General features: G+C 31.5%; 2 long non-coding RNA genes across 5 annotated transcripts in view; one reads left to right on the top strand and one right to left on the bottom strand.

The window, feature by feature from the left end:
• Positions 1-2,804: 2,804 nt before the first annotated feature.
• The window catches only part of LOC110008302 (uncharacterized), a 25,273-nt gene continuing 9,206 nt past the window's right edge, over positions 2,805-18,871 (top strand). The window contains exons 1-3 of one of the 4 annotated variants that reach the window (XR_016047189.1): positions 2,839-3,152; positions 4,607-4,680; positions 14,829-15,162. This is a non-coding gene — a long non-coding RNA (uncharacterized LOC110008302). Of the gene's footprint in view, positions 3,153-4,603; positions 4,681-14,828; positions 15,163-18,871 lie in introns of all 4 variants that reach the window. The other 3 variants (XR_016047188.1, XR_016047186.1, XR_016047187.1) reach the window with 3 other exon arrangements.
• On the bottom strand, positions 8,763-11,985 carry LOC148779202 (uncharacterized). The gene is made up of 2 exons (XR_016047191.1): positions 11,925-11,985; positions 8,763-9,310 (listed from the first exon to the last, which is right to left on the bottom strand). It is a non-coding gene; the product is annotated as an uncharacterized LOC148779202 (long non-coding RNA).

Below are 18,871 nucleotides of genomic sequence, written 5' to 3'. Positions count from 1 at the left end.
TTATTTAAAGTTCCTAAAAGCTAACTTCTTCTTTAGAAGTGTGCCTTACTTGTATTGTATAAGGTTGGCACCTTATACATACCTCACACAAGAAATAACATCCCTAACCTAGCTCAGCCTAAAGAAGACTTAATTTGTTTCAAGAATTTAGTGGGACAAGAAAGACTATGCACTAACCCAGCTTGGGCCAATTAAAAGGCAAGGCCGGGCCTCTACGGTCCCAGCTGGGCTCTAGCCAGACCTGACCCTTTCTGTTGCCACCCTAACTGGCTCACTTGAGTTGATCCAAGCCCGAGAGCAGGCTAGCAATAAAAGCATGTGAAGTTGAATAACGACTTCTTCTCATTGTGTAAGTCGTATTGTTCCTTTGAGTTTGTTTATGTTAGGAACTTGTTGCATTTTAGCTCAACAGAAGTTGGTTTTTCTGAGGCTTCCGGAGGGCATAAAACATGGGACCCTTTGTCTCCTTTCTCGTTTAGATAGTAGCAGAATCTCTTAGTCTTATGATCAAATTAGTGTATGGTAGACGGCTTATAAAAGTATTTTCCACCTCCACTAATGGACCGATAATTTCTCAACTGCAATAAGCAGGTAACACATGCATTTTTTGCGATGCGTCCTTTGAATGAGTCCAACATATTTGTCTATTTCTCAAGTGCTACCACCTAATTTCAGATTTAAGGATTTAATTTGTTCAAGATGAAACTTGTTAGCATAAACTGTGAAGAAGATCGGCTACAACTCTGGGCGAATTGGATGGGTAGTGAGTTCGAAACTCTTCCAAGTAAATCCCCACTCCTTGACAGTAAGGCCTCAAGGATAATATGGAATCTCATCTTAGAAAGGTTCTCGTATAAATTGGATTTTGGAAAACAAGATATCCATCTTTGGGAGGACATGCAACCCTTTGGATACCTCTCATCTAATAACCCTGTTTAGTACATCTCCTTGCTCGAGGCTTCAAACATGATTGTCAAGAGGCTCGAGTCTATGATGAAATCTTTTTCATGGAGGGGATCAGCCGAGGCATTGAAATATCATTTGGTCAATTGGAATTCAGTTTGTCTACCAAAAAATAGGGGGACTAGGGATTAGAAAACTCAAGACTAATGAATGAAGCTTTGTTTACAAAGTGATGGTGAAGGTTGGCAATGAATAGAGGGAAATTGCCGGAGCACATCGTTAAGGACAAGAATGGAGAACAAGCGACAATCAAGAGACTGAGGGCCAATGCATGGGTTTCACATAACAATATTAACATATGTAGAACACTATTCCTTAATTACAATAGAGTATTATTGGGTAATGGAACTCACACACATGTCTAGGTGCCAAATGGTGTGGCAATCTTCCTCTCAAAGTCCAATTCCTTTCTTTTTTTTAGAAATCAATTTAAAAGAAGGCCTCAATTAGGGAGTTGGTGACAAGGACATGTACAATACAGTTTGGGATCTGATCAAGATACAGAATGGTTGATGAAGTCATTGAGACACAATATGTCCAATTGTTAGCTCTCCTTCAGGATGTTTTATGCCCCATTCAGAGTGGATACAATAATATGGGAATTAAATCCAAGATAATGCTTCACCATGAAGATTAAAATATCTTTATGCGAGATTAAGCGAATATCGCTACCTCCAGCACAGGCCTTAGGCCAATAAAATTTGAGGTTTCAAAGTATCAAATCCGGTATGGGCCTTTCTTTGGCTAGCAGTTTGGGCTAGAACTTTATCTAAGGAACAACTTCAGAGAAGTGGCTTTATTCACCCAGCCTTTGTATTCTACGTAGAAATGATCAGAATCTAATATTCATTTGTTTTTACATTGCATGTTTATTGCTAACTTATGGTAATGGATTCTGGGTATTTTTTGCTTTGATTGGGTTATTCCAAGCTCTATTACCCATCTTTTCTCGGTTTAGCTAACTCTACCATTTCAAAAGACAAGTATTAATCTTTTGAGATGGCAATAACGTCGTTATTTTGGCAAGTTTGGAAATAAAGGAATGTGAAATTTTTTTAAAGCAGACAATGTTCTTGGGATGAGTTTATATGCAAAGTTGAATGGATGATGATCTTGTGGATACATACCAATATTCATTGTAAATCTTTATCGAGAGAAAAAATTAAGAGCAATCTTCATCTCTTCTTCCTCTTTTGTAAGAGAAGATGTCCTAGAGCTTCCAATTGGATCGCACAAGAAGAAGGTTGTTTAAAATTAAATTTTGATGGTAGTTCAAGAGGTGATCTAGGATCAAATGGTAGTATTATCCTAGTAGGAGCTAGAGACCGACCTAGGGATCACTAGGATAATGTAATCTTCTCCTCTTCCATACCATTACCCATGCACGGCTAATGAAGCTGAACTCTGGGCAATGGAAATTGGGTGTCAAAGCACAATAAGTATTATCGAAGGGTACTCTTCTAATGTCATTTCTTGATATTCTAATCCAACTACTTAAACCTTGGAGATTGAGGCACATAGTTGATCAGATTCGCCTCTAGCTTTCTGCAAGGTCCTTGTTTTTTCAACATGCTTTTAGTGAATAAGAATAATGAAATAGATTTCCTTGCCAAAGGCTACTTCCCTCTGCTCCTCTTTCTTCTTTCTCATCTTCCTTTTTTTTTTTTTTTGTGTTTCTTTCTTTCTTCTCTTCCCTTCCTTTCTTTTTTTTTTCTTTCTATTATTTCTTCTCTTTTTGGCCTTTTGTGTATGGCTTCTAGTACATTGTTCCCTTAACCAATTTACTTTAACATAAAAAAAAAGAGAGTAAATTATCAAATACATCCCCTATAGTACTTATATTTCAAGCTTACTATTTTTTTTTATATATATCTATTTTTAACTATTTTTTTATGTTCCTGTTTTAACCCTGTCTGTGGCGCCTTTTAAAACTACCCTACGCCATTTTCTTTTGTTATGTCCATCTCTCCCCATTTTCTCCTCTCCCAATCCCCTTTCCTCTCTCTCCAACTCTCTTCCCCCTTTCCAGCCCTCATCCCTCTGCCTCATCCCCTTTACCAACGCGCTTTTTTCTCTCTCTCTCTCTCTCTCTCTCCTCCATTCTCTCGGCCTCATCCCATCTGCGTCCTGTTGCCCTTTCCCTCTATGGTCTCACTGTGTGATGCGTCCAACGGTACCCCAATTCTTAGGTATGTATCTGTCCCACCCTCTCAATCTTTATCTCTAAAGCTTCTCTTTTTTTCTGCAACAATTTGGGGTTATTATTAAGTTAGTTGATAGATTGAGGTTATGGTTTTATTTTCACTAAGTTTGTTTGGTTATGTATAATCCTTTCATGGGATTTGCACAACAAAATTTGTCTTCAGTTGTGATATGTCTGATGTAATCTCGAATTCTTTTAATATATCCACTTATTTGTTTGTTTGATTACTTAGATGTTGATTTTTTTGAGTTATTTTTTATGCATCATTTATTTTTGAGAGTGAAAGTTCTTCATATATTGATTGATGAATCAGATTATCAAATAGGCATATTTTTTTTTCCTTTGTGAAATGGTAGTGCTAGTTCTTCATTTGAATCTACTCTTTCCAAATAAAAAATTAAATCTCCAAAACTATAAGAGGCAATAGTCAATTTTTCTGTCATGGAAAAAAGAGCATGTTATTATTTCTATATGTTTGTATGTCGATTTCATTCTCTAATTATGCATGTTCAGTCAATCCTTGATGAGTATTTCTCCAAATAAAAAAGGTTTTAGGGTTATGGTTTGATCTAATAAAATATAGTCAACCCTAATTTTTAAAAACTGAAAAATGATAATAATAAATACAATGATAATAATGATGATGATGATGATGATGATGATGATAATAATAATAATAATAATAATAATAATAATAATAATAATAATAATAATAATAATAATAATAATAATAATAATAATAATAATAATAATAATAATAATAATAATAATAATAATAATAATAATAATAATAATAATAATAATAATAATAATAATAATCATAATGATGATAATAATAATAATAATGATGATGATGATAATAATAATAATGATGATGGTGATAATAATAATAATAATAATGATGATAATAATAATAATAATAATGATGATGATAATAACAATAATAATAATTATGATGATGATAATAATAATAATAATAATGATGATGATAATAATAATAATAATAATAATGATGATGATAATAATAATAATAATAATGATGATGAGTATCAGTATCAGTATCAGTATCAGTATTTGTATCAAGATGATCCCGGTTCCCCCTGCAAAAATTCACGAGTCAAAAAGTCAAGAAGGTGATTAAAAGAACCTTTTAAATGTTCGATTGTGAAATCAAAGGAAGATAATATAGCTTGCCATCAGGCAAATATCTGTTTTGATACAAGATTTTGAACATCTTTGACAAGAACATCACGGGCTGCTTTGCAGTTTGTTCTTATTAAAAATGTTTGATTAAGGATATCACTTTGGAATTTAGTTACGCAATGGACAATTGCCAATATTTTCTTTTTGACTGTAGAATAGTTTTGTTGTGTACTATTCCAAGCCTTTGAAGTATAACGAAACAAGTTGTTCATGATTATCTATTTTTTGTTTAAGTAGGCCTCCCAATCCTAACTCTGAGGCATCACATTCTATTATTTTGAATGCATTGGGATTTGACAAAGTCAAACAAGGTAATTCTTTAGCCTTTGGACTGCTTTGGTGTGTTCTTCAGTCCACTTTCGGGGGTTTTTCTTTAATCTATCATATAAAGGTTTAGCTTCAATTGTTAAATCTTTATAAAAATCAGCGATGTAATTTAAACATCCTAAAAATCGCTGTAATTCATTTTTATTAAGTATTACATCAGGAAATTTATCAGCAAATTGAATTGCTCTTTCAATTGGGACAATGGTTCCTTGATGTATATTATGACCTAGAAATTTGATTTTGGTCTGGTGTAAATTTATTTTCTTAGCAGATACAACCAAACCTGCATGCTTTACAACATTTAAGAACGTATTGATATGCTTGAAGTGTTGCTGGATATCTTCTGAAAAGATCAATACATCATCAATATAAACTATTATGAATTTAAAGTAGTGATTAAAAACATCATTCATTATCTTTTGAAATTTGGACGGAGCATTCTTGAGTCCAAAAGGCATAACGTTCCATTCATATTGACCAAAAGGTACATTAAAAGCTGTTTTGTATCTGCCGATATCCAAATTTCATATCAAATTTTGAAAATATACATGCATTTATTAATCTGTCTAATAAATCTTTTTTATTAGGTATTAGATATCGAATCCATTTAAGGACTTTATTTAATGGTTTATAATTAATTACAAGTGTTGGGACTCCCCGTTCCTTTTCAGCATTATTTTCCACATAAAATGCAGAACAACTCCAAGGGGACGAACTTTTTCGTATTAATCCCTTTTTGAGTAATTCATTTATTTCTTTTTTACATATTTCTAAGAGCCTTGTATTCATATGAATGGGTCTGGCTTTAGTAGGGATTTTAGCTTGATCAAAACTATCTTTATATGGGAGACTTATTATATGTTTCTTCCTGTCCCAAAAAGCCATTAGGTAAGTCATTACATATTTCTTTTTCTATATGATTTCGAATGCTTTCGATCTAATTCTTATTTTCTAGTAATAATAATTGTTCTTCAATTATTTTATATCTTATCTCTGTTTTGAGATAACATAAAAATTTTTCTTTATTTTTTATGTTTTGTTTGACATTATTTATTTATTTTATTTTAGGTTTATCTATAAATTCAAATTTAACTTTATAACCGTCTATATTCGATTCTATTCTAGAGCTATCTATGGTTATAGGATAAAGTAAACTTAGAAAAGGTGTTCCAAGGATAACTGATTGACTTAATCCTTTAACCATTATAAAAGGTATTTCAAGACAATTTCTATTGTTGCAAACAACAGCATTGGACAGTTTATAATGATCAATCTACTTCCATCTGCTGTATTAATATTTGTGTTGTTTTACTAAAATATTTTGTAGGTACTAGTCCTTTATTAATGCAGTTTAAGTCTCCCCCGGAGTTAATCAATGCTAGGGATTGAAAACTATATGCATTTTTTACAATAATTTTGACTAAAGTAAAGCACTTTTGAGTGATTACTCTATTTATTAGATTGACATAATTATTATCTTCTATTGTTTCTTTAGTATTTGATGATTCAGGTTCTATAATATTTTTGCCTTTTAATAGTTTATCAAATTCCAATTCATCATTATCAGATAGGTTTTTTGAGAATTCTGTGTGTAATTCTAGAATTCTAATTCTATTTTTTAGCTGTTGAACTTCTGATTTTACTGCATTGATTTCTTGCTTTAATTATGAAATAGTAGGTTCTCTTTGAACAACTTCCCTTTTACTAATTCTTTTCAATATTTCTGAGAAGCTGTAGTCTTCAGATGGTTTTACTAGTGCAATAGGCTTATTTTTTTATTTTGCTATTGTTATATACTGAGATATTTTATCTATTATATCTAATATTAAATTTTCTTCATTGGTAAGAGTATTGCAAAAACAATGTTATTCTTCTGAATCTGAATTATCTAAATCTGAACTAGTCCATATTAAACTTTCATTCTCTATTTTTTCTAAAAATTGAGATTATGAGCTTGATGATGAATTTTCTGTGCTAGATTCTTTATTTATTAAGATAATATCATATATTTTGGATTTTAAATCTTCGTCTAAAATAAGAGCATCTATTTTTCTTTTTACTTCACAATTATTTTTATAATGACCTATTTTACCACACTTATAACAGATTGTCAATTTCTTTTGCCCTTTTTTATATTTATAAATTTTTTTGGCAAAGTTTTATGTTTTATTTTTCTTGAATTTCTTTTGTTTTTCTGGGTTATATCTTCTATCTATTTTTCTCTTATTTTTATATATTTTATTTGGAGAAGTATTTATACTATATCCGAACTGCTCACAATAATAATAATAATGATAATGATAATGATAATGATAATGATAATGATAATGATAATGATAATGATAATAATAATAATCATAATAATAATAATGATCAGCAACCTTTAATGGATAATTTTATTAGGAACCTATCTAATAAGATATTAAACCCAACTAGTAGTACTCTAAGGATTAAAAATAAAGAAGAAATTATGATTGATAATATAGAAAACCAAATGCAAAATTGGAATATGACGAAAATCCTAGTTACTGATGTCTACAGAAAAGGCGCATTCGAATTAAAATGTGGATATTCTGTAAAAACAGTAGAATAGAGTTTATCTGTTCATAGCGAATAAGAAAATTTCCAATTGTTATCTGATAAAATAATTCAATCTCATTTGAAAAAAGAATATAAATACTTACACATAGGTTTAATACAAATTGCAGTTAAACCACTGACCAGATTAGGACTTAACAATTCTATACTATTATGTTTAAGAGATACTAGACATAATCAATTTAATGATTCATTATTAGGAATTGTAGAATCTAGTCTTTGTAGCGGACCAGTGTATTTCAATTGTTTTCCTAACTATTCAGTTTCACTTAGTGATCCTAATATTCTTAAAGTTTTAACACTCAATTTAAAAACTCCGGGATTTGATATGAACCTAAGATTACAAAATATAGCTTTAATATACAGAATTTGCTATAAAGTTATGAATACTTTACACCCTAATGTAGTACAGATTGATACAAAAGGAAAAACAATATTTTTTCAAACAAACATTGAAAAATCCAACACTATCATACCTCAAACGATAAATTGGTCCCAAATTATACTACCTAAAAGGTGGTCTATCCAAAACGAAAATCAGAAATATAAAACGCCTATTAATAAAAATCCAGAACAAATTATAGAATTTCCAGATGGAAGTGTAGAATTACAATTCAATACCAATAGAATAAAAAAATCCAATGACACTGAAAGCAGTATTACAAAATCACACACTAAAATAATACCTGCTAGAAAATCTACTTCTAATCTTACCCCAATTAGAAGAGAACCAAGTATTGAAAGACTTACCCGAACTAATAGTAATATACATATCCCCGAATATAAACCGATAGAATCCAGTTCTTCAGATGCACCCTTCTCAGATTTAGATTTCCATATTCTAACCCTGCAAACACTAAAAAAAGTAGATTATGAATACTTAAGCAATGATTATATGTCTGAACAAAATAGGGAAATAAGAGAATGATATTTACAAGAATTTTCTCAAGAATTAATAGATATGTTTCATAAACGATATAATAAATTTTTAAAGAAACAAAAAGAAACCATAGGATTCTTTGATTGGTTAATACAAATATTAAAAGTGAAAAATATTCATGTTCCTAATTTTGGAATAAATACTTTGGAGTCTCAATATCAAATGTTTCAGATTAGTGAAAAAGAAAATATCAGTAGCATACATCCTCTTGAGAAACCTATTTTGATAAAAGGAACTGTAGACTTTAAGGACCTTCAAGAAACTAAAGCTGTACCATACAAAATGGCCCCTGCTTAAAATATGGATAAAATAGAATTATTACCTCATATTATAAAACAAAATAACTATACTAATCTATATTTAAAATCTATAGGAAGACAAACATCTAGACTATAAAATTTAATTAGACAACCTCAAGAAATAATTGAAGAAAAGAAAAAGGCTATCTTATTCAAACCACCTCTTGAAATCAATAAAAATAGATTTACTGTAAGAGACAAAGAAGACAATAAAGAACTCATAAACCAATTAGTCTCAAAATTATCTCAATTACAAATAAAAGATAGTAAAGGAAAAGGTATAATGCTTCAAGAGTCAGAAGCTCTGACTCTTCAAGAAGAACAAATAACCGATATAAATCAAATAGATAGTAATTCTATTGACAATATAGAAAAAGCCTTCAAAGAAACTTTAAATATCAATAAAATAGCATATGGAACTAAATGGAGGCCTGTAGCCCAAGCTAGAATGTATCATACTAGACCTATCCCTGTAGATGTTCAATTCGAAGAAGATTTAATATCACACACATTATCCTATTCAGGTAGAACCATAGTCAATTGGAATATTGATGGTATATCTGACCATCAAATACTAGATACTATGAAACTGTCACACCCCATGAATTTACAATACTGTTATTCCTGAGATGTGACAGACAAAACATATATACATCTCTTTTTAGGACAAATTTACAATGGCGGATTTTTAAAAAGTAACAAAAGAAAGTTTAAGCACAACTTCAATATCTTCCCAAAGTTGATCCTGACGAGCACTCAAATGAAACCGCAGTTATCCTGAAAAATGTTTATCATAGTTTGATGAGCTTGACTACTCAGTAAATAATCATCATAATCTTAAAAATAATCATGATTGAAAGATATCAATATTTTCCAAAATGAGATCTATTAACAGAAATGCATCAACAGTTTCACTTTCAATAAATGCATAATTAAGTATAATCCAAGTAATTGAAATGCTTATAACACTTTTAACGGCAGTGCATAATTCAAAGGATTTCACAAAATACCCTACTGGCGTCCCAAGTAGGTCACCTATATACCCCATCAGCGTCCTGATGGGTCCACTTAATCCCTATCGGCGTCCCAGATAGGTCCACTTAATCCCTACAGGTCCACTTATACCTCACGGCGTACCGGATGAGTCCACTTAATCCCTACCGACGTCCCAGATAGGTCCACTTATACCTCATCGGTGAACCGGATGAGTCCACTTGCATACTTAAATTATTTCTAAATCTCTTTAAACATTCGAAAGCAGCAATATCATGTACTCAACATATTACTGAAATCATTAATATGAATTTCACTTAAACCATTAATAACAGTCACTCTCTATAACATTTCAAAAATAACCAATCAAATATTTTGGGCTCAAATTTAGAAAGGTTGCAGTTTGTAAAGGCATTCTAGCATAATTGCCAATTTAATATGTATAGAAAAACTCTTATAGAAATTCAAGAATACGAAATTATCATAATTTATGGGATATCAATCCACAAATAAACATTTCACAACAATACTATAATCAAGTGCAAAAATGTCAATTTTTAAATAATAAGGCAGTCATTTGCACATGAATTTTACAATGTCTAAATATTCAAAACAGTAGAAAGAAATATCACAATTTTACTAAAAGCAGAAATATCACATTTATTTCTAACAATAGACAAGAAAAATAAATAAATTTATTTTTTCATAATTTACAGCATTCAAAAATTCTAACATGGATAAAATATCATAATTTTTATTAAAAATATTATTTTTCAAGATAATGAGGTCACGTGCGCATAAAATTTATCGCGCTTAAAATTCATGATAATAAGCAGAAATAATTATTTCATTTTATTTTTTTTAAAAAATGGATTATTTTTCGAGACAATAAGGTCACTTACACACAAAACTTATAAAATAAAGATCCTGGACGGAAATATCACTATTTATTAAAAACAGACTATTTTTCAGGAAGACGACGTCACTTACACACAAAACTGATAAAATAAAGATCCTAGACGGAAATATCACTATTTATTAAAAATAGACTATTTTTCAGAAAGACGGTGTCACTTACACACAAAACTTATAAAATAAAGATCCTGGATGGAAATATCACTATTTATTAAAAACAGACTATTTTTCAGGAAGACGATGTCACTTACACACAAAACTTATAAAATAAAGATCCTGGACGGAAATATTACTATTTATTAAAAACAGACTATTTTTCAGGGAGACGATGTCACTTACACACAAAACTTATAAAATAAAGATCCTGGACGAAAATATCACTATTTATTAAAAACAGACTAATTTTCAGGAAGACGATGTCACTTACACACAAAACTTATAAAATAAAGATCCTGGACAGAAATATCACTATTTATTAAAAACAAACTATTTTTCAAGAAGACGATGTCACTTACACACAAAACTTATAAAATAAAGATCATGGACGGAAATATCACTATTTATTAAAAACAGACTATTTTTCAGGAACACGTTGTCACTTACACACAAAACTTATAAAATAAAGATTCTGGACGGAAATATCACTATTTATTACAAACAAACTATTTTTAAGGAAGACGATGTCACTTACACACAAAACTTATAAAATAAAGATCCTGGACGGAAATATCACTATTTATTAAAAACAGACTATTTTTCCAGAAGACGATGTCACTTACACACAAAACTTATAAAATAAAGATTCTGGACAGAAATATCACTATTAATTAAAAACAGACTGTTTTTCAGGAAGACGATGTCACTTACACACAAAACTTATAAAATAAAGATCCTGGATGGAAATATTACTATTTAATAAAAACAGACTATTTTTCAGGAAGACGATGTCACTTACACACAAAACTTATAAAATAAAGATCTTGGACGGAAATATCACTATTTATTAAAAACATACTATTTTTCAGGAAGACGATGTCACTTACACACAAAACTTATAAAATAAAGATCTTGGATAGAAATATCACTATTAATTAAAAACAGACTATTTTTCAGGAAGACGATGTCACTTACATACAAAACTTATAAAATAAAGATCCTGGACGAAAATATCACTATTTATTAAAAACAGACTATTTTTTAGGAAGACGATGTCACTTACACACAAAACTTATAAAATGAAGATCCTGGACAGAAATATCACTATTAATTAAAAACAGACTATTTTTCAGGAAGACGATGTCACTTACACACAAAACTTATAAAATAAAGATCCTGAACGGAAATATCACTATTTATTAAAAACAGACTATTTTTCAGGAAGACGATGTCACTTACACACAAAACTTATAAAATAAAGATCCTGGATGGAAATATCACTATTTATTAAAAATAGACTATTTTTCAGAAAGACGATGTCACTTACACACAAATATTTGAGAGGGAGCTTCCGATAAAAATTCGGCTCGAGAGAGGAGTTCACTGTGTTTCGACCAGAGAGAAAAATCTCATAAGTTTTCTAAGGTAGGAGTCATCACCTCTCTGAATTTAAATTCTACTAATATATTATTTTATTCTTTTATTACGTTACAGGTGTGAGCGTTAGCTTATGCTTTAAACGCCTAAAGCTTTTATTACGTTACAGGTGTGAGCGTTAGTTTACGCTTTAAACACCTAAAGCCCACGTTCTTTAGTGGACGTGGCAAGAGCAAGGAAGCAACAAAGCTTTTAAACGAAAAAGCTTTGAACAGTAGAGATGGTCCCTAAGGACCATCATGTTCAAACGAATCATCATGTATTAAAAGTTTATTTTCTTCTTTTTTTTTTTTTTTTTTTTTTTTTTTTTTTGAAAGTTTAGGAATCTTACATTCGTCCCCCCTTAAAAAAATTTATTCCTCTAAATTTGTGTACCAGATTATTGAAAAAGATTTTTAAATTTCCTAAGAATCTTAAACCTATTGCTCTGATACCATAATTGTCACACCCCATGAATTTACAATACTGTTATTCCTGAGATGTGACAGACAAAACATATATACATCTCTTTTTAGAACAAATTTACAATGGCGAATTTTTAAAAAGTAACAAAAGAAAGTTTAAGCACAACTTCAATATCTTCCCAAAGTTGATCCTGACGAGCACTCAAATGAAACCGCAGTTATCTTGAAAAATGTTTATCATAGTTTGATGAGTTTGGCTACTCAGTAAGTGATCATCATAATCCTAAAAATAATCATAATTGAAAGATATCAATATTTTCCAAAATGAGATCTATTAACAGAAATGCATCAACAGTTTCACTTTCAATAAATGCATAATTAAGTATAATCCAAGTAATTGAAATGCTTATAACACTTTTAACGGCAGTGCATAATTCAAAGGATTTCACAAAATACCCTACTGGCGTCCCAAGTAGGTCACCTATATACCCCATCAGCGTCCTGATGGGTCCACTTAATCCCTATCGGCGTCCTAGATAGGTCCACTTAATCCCTACAGGTCCACTTATACCTCACGGCGTACCGGATGAGTCCACTTAATCCCTACCGACGTCCCAGATAGGTCCACTTATACCTCATCGGTGAACCGGATGAGTCCACTTGCATACTTAAATTATTTCTAAATCTCTTTAAACATTCGAAAGCAGCAATATCATGTACTCAACATATTACTGAAATCATTAATATGAATTTCACTTAAACCATTAATAACAGTCACTCTCTATAACATTTCAAAAATAACCAATCAAATATTTTGGGCTCAAATTTAGAAAGGTTGCAGTTTGTAAAGGCATTCTAGCATAATTGCCAATTTAATATGTATAGAAAAACTCTTATAGAAATTCAAGAATACGAAATTATCATAATTTATGGGATATCAATCCACAAATAAACATTTCACAACAATACTATAATCAAGTGCAAAAATGTCAATTTTTAAATAATAAGGCAATCATTTGCACATGAATTTTACAATGTCTAAATATTCAAAACAGTAGAAAGAAATATCACAATTTTACTAAAAGCAGAAATATCACATTTATTTCTAACAATAGACAAGAAAAATAAATAAATTTATTTTTTCATAATTTACAGCATTCAAAATTTCTAACATAGATAAAATATCATAATTTTTATTAAAAAGATTATTTTTCAAGATAATGAGGTCACGTGCGCATAAAATTTATTTCGCTTAAAATTCATGATAATAAGCAGAAATAATTATTTCATTTTATTTTTTAAAAAGAATGGATTATTTTTCGAGACAATGGGGTCACTTACACACAAAACTTATAAAATAAAGATCCTGGACGGAAATATTACTATTTAATAAAAACTGACTATTTTTCAGGAAGACGATGTCACTTACACACAAAACTTATAAAATAAAGATCCTGGACGGAAATATCACTATTTATTAAAAACATACTATTTTTCAGGAAGACGATGTCACTTACACACAAAACTTATAAAATAAAGATCCTGGACAGAAATATCACTATTAATTAAAAACAGACTATTTTTCAGGAAGACGATGTCACTTACACACAAAACTTATAAAATAAAGATCCTAGACGGAAATATCACTATTTATTAAAAACAGACTATTTTTTAGGAAGACGATGTCACTTACACACAAAACTTATAAAATGAAGATCCTGGACAGAAATATCACTATTAATTAAAAACAGACTATTTTTCAGGAAGACGATGTCACTTACACACAAAACTTATAAAATAAAGATCCTGAACGGAAATATCACTATTTATTAAAAACAGACTATTTTTCAGGAAGATGATGTCACTTACACACAAAACTTATTAAATAAAGATCCTGGATGGAAATATCACTATTTATTAAAAATAGACTATTTTTCAGAAAGACGATGTCACTTACACACAAATATTTGAGAGGGAGCTTCCGATAAAAATTCGGCTCGAGAGAGGAGTTCACTGTGTTTCGACCAGAGAGAAAAATCTCATAAGTTTTCTAAGATAGGAGTCATCACCTCTCTAAATTTAAATTCTACTGATATATTATTTTATTCTTTTATTACGTTACAGGTGTGAGCGTTAGCTTACGCTTTAAACGCCTAAAGCTTTTATTACGTTACAGGTGTGAGCGTTAGTTTACGCTTTAAACACCTAAAGCCCAAGTCCTTTAGTGGACGTGGCAAGAGCAAAGAAGCCACAAAGCTTTTAAACGAAAAGCTTTGAAAAGTAGAGATGGTCCCTAAGGACCATCATGTTCAAACGAATCATCATGTATTAAAAGTTTATTTTCTTCTTTTCCTTTTTTTTTTTTTTTTGAAAGTTTATGATTGTTACAGAAACACATGACAATGTACGCCTCAGCCTGCAAAATTGTAGGAAGTCATGATCAAGAGGTCGCTAAAGCCATAATCTGTGGATTCACAGGATGGCTCAGAGGTTGGTGGGACTTTCACATGAATGAAACCGCCAAAAATCAAATTCTTACGCCAAAAGACAGTGGACTGTGAAAAATGAACATGATCAAGATATACCGTATAGCGAAAGTGACGCTGTTAGTACCCTCATATGTACAATAACTCTTCATTTCATTGGTAGTACTTCACTCTTAGAAGCTCGAACCGAAGATTTATTATCAAACCTCAGATGTCCTACCTTATCACACTACAAATGGTATAAAGACATATTTTTCTCTCGCCTGCTAACTAGAGAAGATAGCAGTGATGACCATTGTGCAGGTTTACCCTATCTTTTTGCTGAAAATGTAAAAAATAGACTCAAAAATAAAAATGGGAGAATGATACCCTATTCAAATTACACTTTAGGTGAATTGTCAACTGAGATGTGTGCAGAAGGATTAGCCCTATGTACAGACGTTAAATTGAAAAAACAATTAGATAAGCAAAAAATGACAGGAACGAAAGAATTAGGTGATTTTTGCGAACAATTCGGATATCATATAAATACTTCTCCAAATAAAATATATAAAAGGCATAGAAAAATAGAGAAAAGAAATAAATCTGAAAAACAGAAGAAGTCTAAGAAAAATAAAATAGAAAAATTTGCAAAGAAATACTTTAGCAAATATAGAAAAGGTAAAAGAAAATTACCAGTATGTTATAAATGTGGAAAAATAAGGCATTATAAAAGCAAATGTAAAGTCAAAAGAAAAATAGATGCTCTTATGCTAGATGAAGATTTAAAATCTAAAATATATAATATTATATTAATAAATGAAGAATCAAGTACAGAAAATTCATCAGATTCTGAATCTTTAATAGGTATAGTCGAAGATGAAAATTTAATAAAAACAAGCTCAACTTCATGTTTTGCATTCTCTAGTTCTGACGAACAATTAAAAAATTGTTTTTGTAATACTGATAAGAAATGGAAATTAATGTGTCTTCATTCTGCTCATCATCAAGAGAGAATATAGATTCCAAGTCATCATCAACATTTTCTTCCAAATCTTAGGATAAAAGATTTATGATTTTTCTCTTCTTTTTCTAGTTAGGACAATCTTTTGCAAAATGTCATTTCTTTTCACATACATAACATCGATCACCTTTCATCCTATTTTTTCGAAATCTGGATCTGGGAAGGTATTTAAACCTTTTGAATTTCTTCTATTTCCTTTTTTGGCCAATCTTCTTGTTTTTTCCAAAAGGGGGACAAGCACATAGTTTTTTCGAATCACACTTAATCTTGAGATGGGGTTTAACACAAGATTTGCCAAGAAGGTGCTTATTTTTCTCCACCTGTTTGACAAATTCTACCTGATTACATAACCTTTCCAAAGCATAGAGGACAAACCAATAAATTTCACCAAAAGAAACATTTTGAACTGTCAATCCTTGGTTTTTCATAGTTTTTGTTGCTTCCTTTCCAAGAGTAGGAGGAATAGACTCAAGATAAAACTGCTTTAGGTTCACATCATCAATTCCACCAATTTTATGGTAACGCTTATTCATTTCAGAAAAGTGTTTCTCTAAATCATGTCTTTTAAAAGAACAACACTTAAGCTGAAAGAATTCCTCACGGGCTGTAATTTGTTCATGCTTTACAGGGCCAGTGAATTCAGCTACCAAATAATTCAAGAATTCTACAATGGATTGACTGTTTCTTAATTGTGTTTGACGGTATTCTCCAAGACTTAAATACTAATCAAACAATCTTCCTCGAAGTCATACCAAGACTTTGGAAATTGTGCTTGCTAATGTATTTGCAGGGTTTAGCATTTCTACATGCTTCCATCTTTGTATTTCTCGGAATCTTTCAGTCCATTTTGAAGGAGGGATGTCATCAATTGTAAAACCTTTAGATGAATCTCCATATGTAGGGTTTTGAGGTATAGGTTCTTCATCTATAAGTGGGTCTGGGTCTGGGTCAGCAGGTTGTTCAGGGGGATCCATCATGAACAAAGGGTCTGAAGAAACAGAGAATGAAGAGGCTAGGAAACTTGTTGTGTCAGAAGATTCTGAGACAAAATCAGAGGATTGGGTTTCTGTTTGAAGGTTTAACTCAGGTTGTTTGGTAAGGTTTTTAAAGAATGAACTCATATCTTGCAAAGGTTCTGATTGAGTAAGGTGTTGGGTGAACACAGAAGATGCAACAATATCAAAGTCAGAATCTGATGCTTGAAGCATTTGAGTTTCATTTGTAGGGAGGGTTGGAGGTTGTGTCACAGGAGTAGAAGGTTGCTGTTGAGTAACACGAGGAGGTGTTGGTTCAGGTGCCTAAGAGGTAATTGGGATAGTAACATTTGGCTTTTTTCTTAATTGAGGAAAAAACATTTCCTCCGAGAAACGCCTTTCACCATCAAAAGCATTTGAAGATTGAAAGCCATACTGTCTAGGAGGTATTAGGCCAGTAGGAGGGTAAATGGTTCTTGTAGGAGGAAAAGGGTCAGAATATCTCAAAGTTGGGTAACTTGGGATATAAGGAGTACTTGACAAGGGTTGAAGTTGAGGCAGGTTAGGAGAAGACTGGTATGAAGTTTGAAGGTACTGAGATTTCATCCATAGGTCTTTTTCCAAGCGTTGTAGCTGTGTTTCCAAAAATGCTTTTTCTCTTCCTTTCTGTACCAGCAAGTACGACTGTAAATGTGTGTCCTTAACAAAATGGAGAATCAGCATTAGCTCCTCATGCAAAGATTGTATCTTTTCTTTCAAATCAGTAATTACGCTAACTAACCCTTTTAATTGAGAAGATATCAGATTTTGTTTTTCCTCAAGTTGGAGCAGGGCTAAGTTCTGAGACTTAGCATTTCCGGCCTGCTAGTTAAGGCTTGCTTCGGCTGGGGAAATAGTCTTTAATGTGCCTGACGAATCTCTAGTGCTAATTTATTTTCCACACATGCTTTTCATGTTCTTGGATTTTCTCATAATCATGCAAAGGAGGAAAATTAATAGCATAATTAGATCCCTGAGGGTCAAAAGCCATGCGGTCAGCAATATTAGGTTTATCCTTAGTATCAGGTTTATCATCCCATCCAGTAGGAATAATGGGTCCAGTAGGGTAAGGAATGCGATTGCCATAGGTAACATAGTAATCCCATTTCCCGAAAGGTTCACCAAGTAATCCAACTGTTGGATCTCCTTCGATATATTTCTGATGGAGTTTTTGTTGGGAAGAAAGTTTCTTTTTCTTTTGAGACAATTTCCTTTCTTTCTTCTCGTCAAAGCCATCATCATTTTGAATGCACGTAGGATAATCACAACAATCAAACCAATTGTGTCCATCCACAGTTTTTTGCTCATAGATGGGTTTTCCATTTTTATCAAAAGCAATTACTGGGACTTTTTCAAGGAATCCTTGGAATTGAGTGGGGAATATTTATCTGGTATCATTGGATGAATGAAAATCTATTTGGATAGTTCCATCTTGCATCCTGGTCATTCTAGATTCTGATTGTATCACCGCCTGACTCTGGGTTTGTAAATTTTCATAATTTGTGACCCAAGAGGAGGGAATCAATTCAAGCAATCGTGCCCTTGAAATTTGTCTAGGGATGTAATGGCAAACAGGTTGGGAATTGTTATCAACTTTGTTGAACAAGGCAGTATTTTCACATTCAGGGGGTAAAGGTATAACAATGTCAAAAGCTTAGGTAGGGGTCTTTGATAGGAATGTTGAAATTAGGAAACAAGGCAACAAAGATGGTGTCAGCATTAAGAGTTGTTTGGATAGTACCAATGCATGCATGCTGGTATTCTAGAAACCGGGTATCTAGCAATGCAATTCTAGTTACAACTTCCATTCTTTTCCTACCATGAAAGGTTTAGGCTAGTTTAATAATGTCTAAGGTAAGAGATGAGTTTTCTGGCATGAAAGTTGAAGCAAATGTGGTAATTTTGGGTGAGATACCAAAGAAAGCAAATAA

This window comes from Amborella trichopoda, chromosome 13 (assembly GCF_054954075.1).
Source record: "Amborella trichopoda isolate Santa Cruz 75 chromosome 13, AtrichopodaSantaCruz75HAP2 v2.0, whole genome shotgun sequence".
Classification (NCBI taxonomy): domain Eukaryota; kingdom Viridiplantae; phylum Streptophyta; class Magnoliopsida; order Amborellales; family Amborellaceae; genus Amborella; species Amborella trichopoda.
The sequence above is the reverse complement of the archived record's forward strand: the minus strand, read 5'-3'. Positions and strand labels throughout refer to the sequence as shown.